Source organism: Rhamphochromis longiceps, linkage group LG1, assembly GCF_057381845.1.
Source record: "Rhamphochromis longiceps isolate RC_006_pf linkage group LG1, R_longiceps_female_GT1.1, whole genome shotgun sequence".
NCBI classification, from domain to species: domain Eukaryota; kingdom Metazoa; phylum Chordata; class Actinopteri; order Cichliformes; family Cichlidae; genus Rhamphochromis; species Rhamphochromis longiceps.
The window spans coordinates 18322132-18330579 of NC_140557.1; the positions used below are offsets into that span (position 1 = coordinate 18322132).

General features: G+C 35.1%; 1 long non-coding RNA gene across 1 annotated transcript; it reads left to right on the forward strand.

Moving 5' to 3' along the window:
* The first annotated feature begins 3765 nt into the window (after positions 1-3765).
* Positions 3766-5856, forward strand: LOC146678564 (uncharacterized). Its single transcript, XR_014912373.1, has 3 exons — positions 3766-4061; positions 4965-5051; positions 5410-5856. It is a non-coding gene; the product is annotated as an uncharacterized LOC146678564 (long non-coding RNA).
* Positions 5857-8448: the final 2592 nt, after the last annotated feature.

Here is an 8448-nt window from a genome sequence, read left to right on the forward strand (position 1 = left end):
ATTGGATCATTTGAAGTTTTTTGAATGTCCCTCATGATTTCAATAAATACCTGTGCTACTGGTTTTTAAGCCACTTTGCTTTTAGCAAACGAGAAGAGGAGAGCTTTGGATTTTAACATTCTGAGGATTCGAGGACATCATTTTAGACCACTATAACAAACATCACAAGAGATTATTTTTGAAAAACCCTGCCCTTGTGCAATTCTTGGTAAGTTTTATTTGTTGTAAATTGAATTTTATTTTTGGTGTAAAACCACATTTTAAATTTCAGTAACAGAATTTACTTTGTATTTAAGTTATTTTTTTATTGTTTGTGGGAGGGTTACCCGTGAAAAGTCTTTGGTTTGGTTTTCTGTTTTAGTGAATTTGGGCCATTAAGCCATTTTGTGGTCTTTTTTGAAAGACTGAAATCTGTGAAAGCTAGGCCGGGTAATTAGCCACTGATTTCTTATTTCAAGTAAAGCACAACATGAATATAATGAAATACATGAAGTGTGGAACATTTTTGGCTGGTTTATGTGTGTTTAGCAGATTTTAAGCAATTTAGTAACTGCTATTTCAATCATGCTTGTTTCTGCTGTCTTTGGTAGTTTTAGAAATGGTTTATATGACCATTTAGCTAAAATTATAAGGCTTCTGTGGATACTACGTGATATTTGCATGAAAGGTGTGATACATGGAGGTTTTTGCATAACTCTTGAGCCACAGTACTGGTGGCTATAGAGCGTAAGAGGATAATTGTAATTTTTCACATAGCTGTGATTTGTTGTGCGTTCAATCCTTTTCTTTAAGCAAATTTGAGCAGCAGACAGCAAGAGTTGGTGAGCATTATCTTAATGTCATACATTGACTAATTTACACCTTCATTCTGGATGTGTAAAGCGCTTTGGGGTCCTTAGGGACTAGTAAAGCGATATAGAAATACAGGCCATTTACCATTTATATATATGTTTTGTGTTTTTTGAATGAATGTAATTGCATTACTGATCATTATTGTGAACTAACTACATGTTTATGTGTAAGTAAAGTCTCTTTGATGCTCTCATGTTTGTATATTGTTTGAATGTTGTGTAAAATGTAACTAATTAACCTCATACTTTATCATAAATAGAGAATGGCATATGCTTCCCCAACGAAGTTTGCTGGGATTAATGATCCTGAAGTTGAATCATTGCGTCAAGAATTTCAACTATCAACTGTAAGTAACAAATATTTCTTAAATTTTATTTATAGTGTAGAAAAATTTGTTTTTACGCTACATTACCTGTTACAGAGCTGGGCAGGATGCTGTGTTTAGTGTTTCTTGTGTTTGTTTGTTTGTTTGTTTGCTCTTTCATATAAGTCACTGTTAACCCTTGTGCCATACTGGGGCCTTTTTGGGTCCCCAGGGTGATCAACGTAAGTTTTTTAAAGGATGGCACAAGGTTAAGCTGAGACTTTTATACAGCTGTTGTTGTGATCTGGCACTACAAACATTACATTGTAGCGGCAGCATAGATTGAAGCGAATAACTGTTTTCTAATTTTGTTATGATCCAAAATATTTTGTAATTTCAGTATGCCTGCTTGGACCCAGGGGTCAGCAGAGAGGATCTATATACAAGGTGCTTGCAACTTCATGCCAAGGCAATGGACCTCTTGGTTCGGCAGGTGCGGCTCAGGCGTGCAGCCGAAAGAAAGATTTCTGTTTTAAAAGAACAGCTGGATGCTGAAAAAGAAATGCTGAATAACACTGCCCAGGAGCTGGATGCATTGCAAGCTTCGATTACATTCGCACGTGATGGTAAGTCTTAATGTATTGTTTGGATGGTATAAACAGTGAATGTTGGCTTCAGTGTCTTATTTTAAGAAATGGGACTTAGAAAAAATACTCTATGAATTACTATTGAACGACTGTCTACATACAAATAAACATGAATGCGAATTATTTATTTTAGTTTATGATAAATCATTTGGAGAAAATATTAAATCCATGATTAGTATCATGTTTTGTTTTCTTCATTTGTGATTTTATAAGGATTAGATATATGCAAATGTCTGTTTTACCCATGTATATTTGTTAAAGTTGTTTATAAATACTAACTGTCAAAAAATATTATTTGTTTTTGTTTTGTTCAGATGTGACAGAGGCCACCACTCAGACAGACGAAGACTTGTGACAGATGTTTTATAATAATGCTAAGTTTTCTTAGATTAATATATTTTTTCACATTTGACCCAAAGTGGCATGTTTTAGGTCACTTTGGGTAATTTTTAATTCAGAAATAGGTGTGGTGAGACAGTTAGTGGTAGAGACTATCAATGGCTGTCTTTTGTTTTCATGTGTGAAGGGGAAGCGGGGGGGGGGCAAACTTGAGGTCACACTGTTGAAATGAATAAGTTGTAAGGCTGTGAAACCAAGGTGACAACAGCTATGGAAATTAGTGTACTGCTGAATAAAGATTTTAACTACTCAATTTTTTTACAATTGCTTTATAAATACTGTGAATACTCAACTGTGAAAAATATTGTTTTGGTTTGTTTTGTACATATGTGACAGAGGACTCCAGTCAGACAGACAAAGAGTTGTGACAGATGTGTAAATATTTTATAATAAATGTTCCTGTTTTAAATTTTGGTTTTCTTTGACTGTTTATTCATCCTTATGGTATATGTGTTATTAGTTTAAATTCTACAACTCTACAAGTTTAAAAAAAGAGATGTATGAAGACTAAGAGGAGGATGAAACTTTTTCACATTAAATGTTTAATAATAACAAGTATTGTGAATAGGAAATAAGTTTCTAACATAATTGTTTATGAATCAAGATTTATAAAACACTAGTGGTGTCACTGGTGTCATTTTGGCTTTAAAATAAAAAAAAGCGAACTTATGTTTTATGAACAATTTGATGTTTTGATAATAACTAATAACTCCTTTCAATGTCACTGATAGTTTTAAAGACATTACTATTAAAATGTATAAATTACACTTGAAAGCTGTACACTAGTTGATTGTCAGTGTTTGTAAGTTTTTCAAGCTTTCTCTTTCTTGAAAGCTACTTCATTTTCCATGTCGAATGGCTATGTTGCAACACAACAGAGAGGAGAAGCTGAAATATATTTTTTCATATTTATGTATTCTTCTCATTCTCTAGTTGTTCTATTAAGATTCCTGTATTTTGTTGATATAAACCTAAACACTATGCTATTGCACTGCCAATGTATTAAACAGAAGCTCAATATGAACAGTAAGGAACAAGACTTGCCGTTAATCCTTAGAGCTATGGAAGATTTGTGTAGATAACTCGTGCTGGTTTTTCACCAGAATGAACTATTCTTCTTTGTTTGTCATTGACATCAATGAAGATGCTAAATAACAGTCTTTTGCTACCAAATTGATTTAACCTTCGTTGTGTCTATTCGTTGTGGGCCTTTCAATGATCTCGCAGTTTGGCAGATTCAGCCTGATTAACTGACAGAAAAACACAGAGACCACACGATAAACTCCACTGCCAATTATTCCAACAGTCTTTCACCATTCTCTGATACTGTACTTCTGAAGGAACTTTGGCTTATGCTGCTTTTTCATTTGACTGTTTTGGTTTTACGATATTTCTGCTAATTTCTTATGATTTGACAGCATCAGGTACTTGCTAAGCTTTCTTACTTTTATATGCTGTCACCCACTGGGACTGTGACCTAAAGTGACCCAAAAGTGGCATGTTTTAGGTCACTTTGGGTAATTGTTAATTCAGAATTAGGTGTGGTGAGACAGTTGGTGGCAGAGACTATCAATGGCTGTCTTTTGTTTTCATGTGTGAAGGGCAAGCAAGGGGGGGGCAAGTGACACTGTTGAAAAGGTTAGACTGAGACAAAAGATCATTTGAAGTTTTTTGAATGTCCCTCATGATTTCAATAAATACCTGTGCTACTGGTTTTTAAGCCACTTTGCTTTTAGCAAACGAGAAGAGGAGAGCTTTGGATTTTAACATTCTGAGGATTCGAGGACATTATTTTAGACCACTATAACAAACATCACAAGAGATTATTTTTGAAAAACCCTGCCCTTGTGCAATTCTTGGTAAGTTTTATTTGTTGTAAATTGAATTTTATTTTTGGTGTAAAACCACATTTTAAATTTCAGTAACAGAATTTACTTTGTATTTAAGTTATTTTTTTATTGTTTGTGGGAGGGGTACTGGTGAAAAGTCTTTGGTTTGGTTTTCTGTTTTAGTGAATTTGGGCCATTAAGCCATTTTGTGGTCTTTTTTGAAAGACTGAAATCTGTGAAAGCTAGGCCGGGTAATTAGCCACTGATTTCTTATTACAAGTAAAGCACAACATGAATATAATGAAATACATGAAGTGTGGAACATTTTTGGCTGGTTTATGTGTGTTTAGCAGATTTTAAGCAGTTTAGTAACTGCTATTTCAATCATGCTTGTTTCTGCTGTCTTTGGTAGTTTTAGAAATGGTTTATATGACCATTTAGCTAAAATTATAAGGCTTCTGTGGATACTACGTGATATTTGCATGAAAGGTGTGATACATGGAGGTTTTTGCATAACTCTTGAGCCACAGTACTGGTGGCTATAGAGCGTAAGAGGATAATTGTAATTTTTCACATAGCTGTGATTTGTTGTGCGTTCAATCCTTTTCTTTAAGCAAATTTGAGCAGCAGACAGCAACAGTTGGTGAGCATTATCTTAATGTCATACATTGACTAATTTACACCTTCATTCTGGATGTGTAAAGCGCTTTGGGGTCCTTAGGGACTAGTAAAGCGATATAGAAATACAGGCCATTTACCATTTATATATATGTTTTGTGTTTTTTGAATGAATGTAATTGCATTACTGATCATTATTGTGAACTAACTACATGTTTATGTGTAAGTAAAGTCTCTTTGATGCTCTCATGTTTGTATATTGTTTGAATGTTGTGTAAAATGTAACTAATTAACCTCATACTTTATCATAAATAGAGAATGGCATATGCTTCCCCAACGAAGTTTGCTGGGATTAATGATCCTGAAGTTGAATCATTGCGTCAAGAATTTCAACTATCAACTGTAAGTAACAAATATTTCTTAAATTTTATTTATAGTGTAGAAAAATTTGTTTTTACGCTACATTACCTGTTACAGAGCTGGGCAGGATGCTGTGTTTAGTGTTTCTTGTGTTTGTTTGTTTGTTTGTTTGCTCTTTCATATAAGTCACTGTTAACCCTTGTGCCATACTGGGGCCTTTTTGGGTCCCCAGGGTGATCAACGTAAGTTTTTTAAAGGATGGCACAAGGTTAAGCTGAGACTTTTATACAGCTGTTGTTGTGATCTGGCACTACAAACATTACATTGTAGCGGCAGCATAGATTGAAGCGAATAACTGTTTTCTAATTTTGTTATGATCCAAAATATTTTGTAATTTCAGTATGCCTGCTTGGACCCAGGGGTCAGCAGAGAGGATCTATATACAAGGTGCTTGCAACTTCATGCCAAGGCAATGGACCTCTTGGTTCGGCAGGTGCGGCTCAGGCGTGCAGCCGAAAGAAAGATTTCTGTTTTAAAAGAACAGCTGGATGCTGAAAAAGAAATGCTGAATAACACTGCCCAGGAGCTGGATGCATTGCAAGCTTCGATTACATTCGCACGTGATGGTAAGTCTTAATGTATTGTTTGGATGGTATAAACAGTGAATGTTGGCTTCAGTGTCTTATTTTAAGAAATGGGACTTAGAAAAAATACTCTATGAATTACTATTGAACGACTGTCTACATACAAATAAACATGAATGCGAATTATTTATTTTAGTTTATGATAAATCATTTGGAGAAAATATTAAATCCATGATTAGTATCATGTTTTGTTTTCTTCATTTGTGATTTTATAAGGATTAGATATATGCAAATGTCTGTTTTACCCATGTATATTTGTTAAAGTTGTTTATAAATACTAACTGTCAAAAAATATTATTTGTTTTTGTTTTGTTCAGATGTGACAGAGGCCACCACTCAGACAGACGAAGACTTGTGACAGATGTTTTATAATAATGCTAAGTTTTCTTAGATTAATATATTTTTTCACATTTGACCCAAAGTGGCATGTTTTAGGTCACTTTGGGTAATTTTTAATTCAGAAATAGGTGTGGTGAGACAGTTAGTGGTAGAGACTATCAATGGCTGTCTTTTGTTTTCATGTGTGAAGGGGAAGCGGGGGGGGGGGGGGGGGGGGGAGAAGCTGTTAAAACTGTCTATTGAGAAGGTCAAGATGTGGACTACAGATGTGGAAATTAGTGCCCTGCCGATTAAAGCTTTTAACTACTAAAGGGGAAAAAAGGTCTTGACTACTGTTTGTTGTGTTTCCAGACTGTTTTTAATTAAAACATGAAAGCAACTTTGCTGTCCATTTTGACAGCTTCTTTTAGTTTGACTGCAAGTATCCTCTGTAGTTGAATGAAGTTTACCCTGACATGCCCTGGCATGCCCGAGACTCTGGAATAATCTTCATTGATTGTGTTTTTTAAATTATGTTGACATATTGTATTTCTCATACATATTGACATATTGGCATATATCACGGCTAATCCATGTAATTAGAGCTCATCCAGATATTGGCTTCATTTTTATATAATAGGAAGAAATTGAGTAATGCTGCTTAATTGTTGTAATAATTATTGGTTATTTTGTTTAAAGCCAACAACAAACAACCAGTGATGTAGAAAAGTATAACCCCTCACCTTTCCCCCTTTGTTTTTGTGTTGTTCAGATGTGACAGAGGCCACCACTCAGACAGACGAAGACTTGTGACAGATGTTTTATAATAATGCTAAGTTTTCTTAGATTAATATATTTTTTCACATTTGACCCAAAGTGGCATGTTTTAGGTCACTTTGGGTAATTTTTAATTCAGAAATAGGTGTGGTGAGACAGTTAGTGGTAGAGACTATCAATGGCTGTCTTTTGTTTTCATGTGTGAAGGGGAAGCGGGGGGCAAACTTGAGGTCACACTGTTGAAATGAATAAGTTGTAAGGCTGTGAAACGAAGGTGAGACTGAGTCTGAGACAAAAGATTGGATTGTGTCTTTTGGCAAAGCCAAGGGTGTGGACAACAGCTATGAAAATTAGTGTACTGCTGAATAAAGGTTTTAACTAGTCAAGGGAAAAAAGGTGTTGAGTACTGTTTATTGCATTGTAACTTCACTGGTTACTTTGTGACAGTCCCTCCCCTGTTGGCTTCTGTGATTGGATCATTTGAAGTTTTTTGAATGTCCCTCATGATTTCAATAAATACCTCTTGAGCCACAGTACTGGTGGCTATAGAGCGTAAGAGGATAATTGTAATTTTTCACATAGCTGTGATTTGTTGTGCGTTCAATCCTTTTCTTTAAGCAAATTTGAGCAGCAGACAGCAAGAGTTGGTGAGCATTATCTTAATGTCATACATTGATTAATTTACACCTTCATTCTGGATGTGTAAAACGCTTTGGGGTCCTTAGGGACTAGTAAAGCGATATAGAAATACAGGCCATTTACCATTTATATATATGTTTTGTGTTTTTTGAATGAATGTAATTGCATTACTGATCATTATTGTGAACTAACTACATGTTTATGTGTAAGTAAAGTCTCTTTGATGCTCTCATGTTTGTATATTGTTTGAATGTTGTGTAAAATGTAACTAATTAACCTCATACTTTATCATAAATAGAGAATGGCATATGCTTCCCCAACGAAGTTTGCTGGGATTAATGATCCTGAAGTTGAATCATTGCGTCAAGAATTTCAACTATCAACTGTAAGTAACAAATATTTCTTAAATTTTATTTATAGTGTAGAAAAATTTGTTTTTACGCTACATTACCTGTTACAGAGCTGGGCAGGATGCTGTGTTTAGTGTTTCTTGTGTTTGTTTGTTTGTTTGTTTGCTCTTTCATATAAGTCACTGTTAACCCTTGTGCCATACTGGGGCCTTTTTGGGTCCCCAGGGTGATCAACGTAAGTTTTTTAAAGGATGGCACAAGGTTAAGCTGAGACTTTTATACAGCTGTTGTTGTGATCTGGCACTACAAACATTACATTGTAGCGGCAGCATAGATTGAAGCGAATAACTGTTTTCTAATTTTGTTATGATCCAAAATATTTTGTAATTTCAGTATGCCTGCTTGGACCCAGGGGTCAGCAGAGAGGATCTATATACAAGGTGCTTGCAACTTCATGCCAAGGCAATGGACCTCTTGGTTCGGCAGGTGCGGCTCAGGCGTGCAGCCGAAAGAAAGATTTCTGTTTTAAAAGAACAGCTGGATGCTGAAAAAGAAATGCTGAATAACACTGCCCAGGAGCTGGATGCATTGCAAGCTTCGATTACATTCGCACGTGATGGTAAGTCTTAATGTATTGTTTGGATGGTATAAACAGTGAATGTTGGCTTCAGTGTCTTATTTTAAGAAATGGGACTTAGAAAAAATACTCTA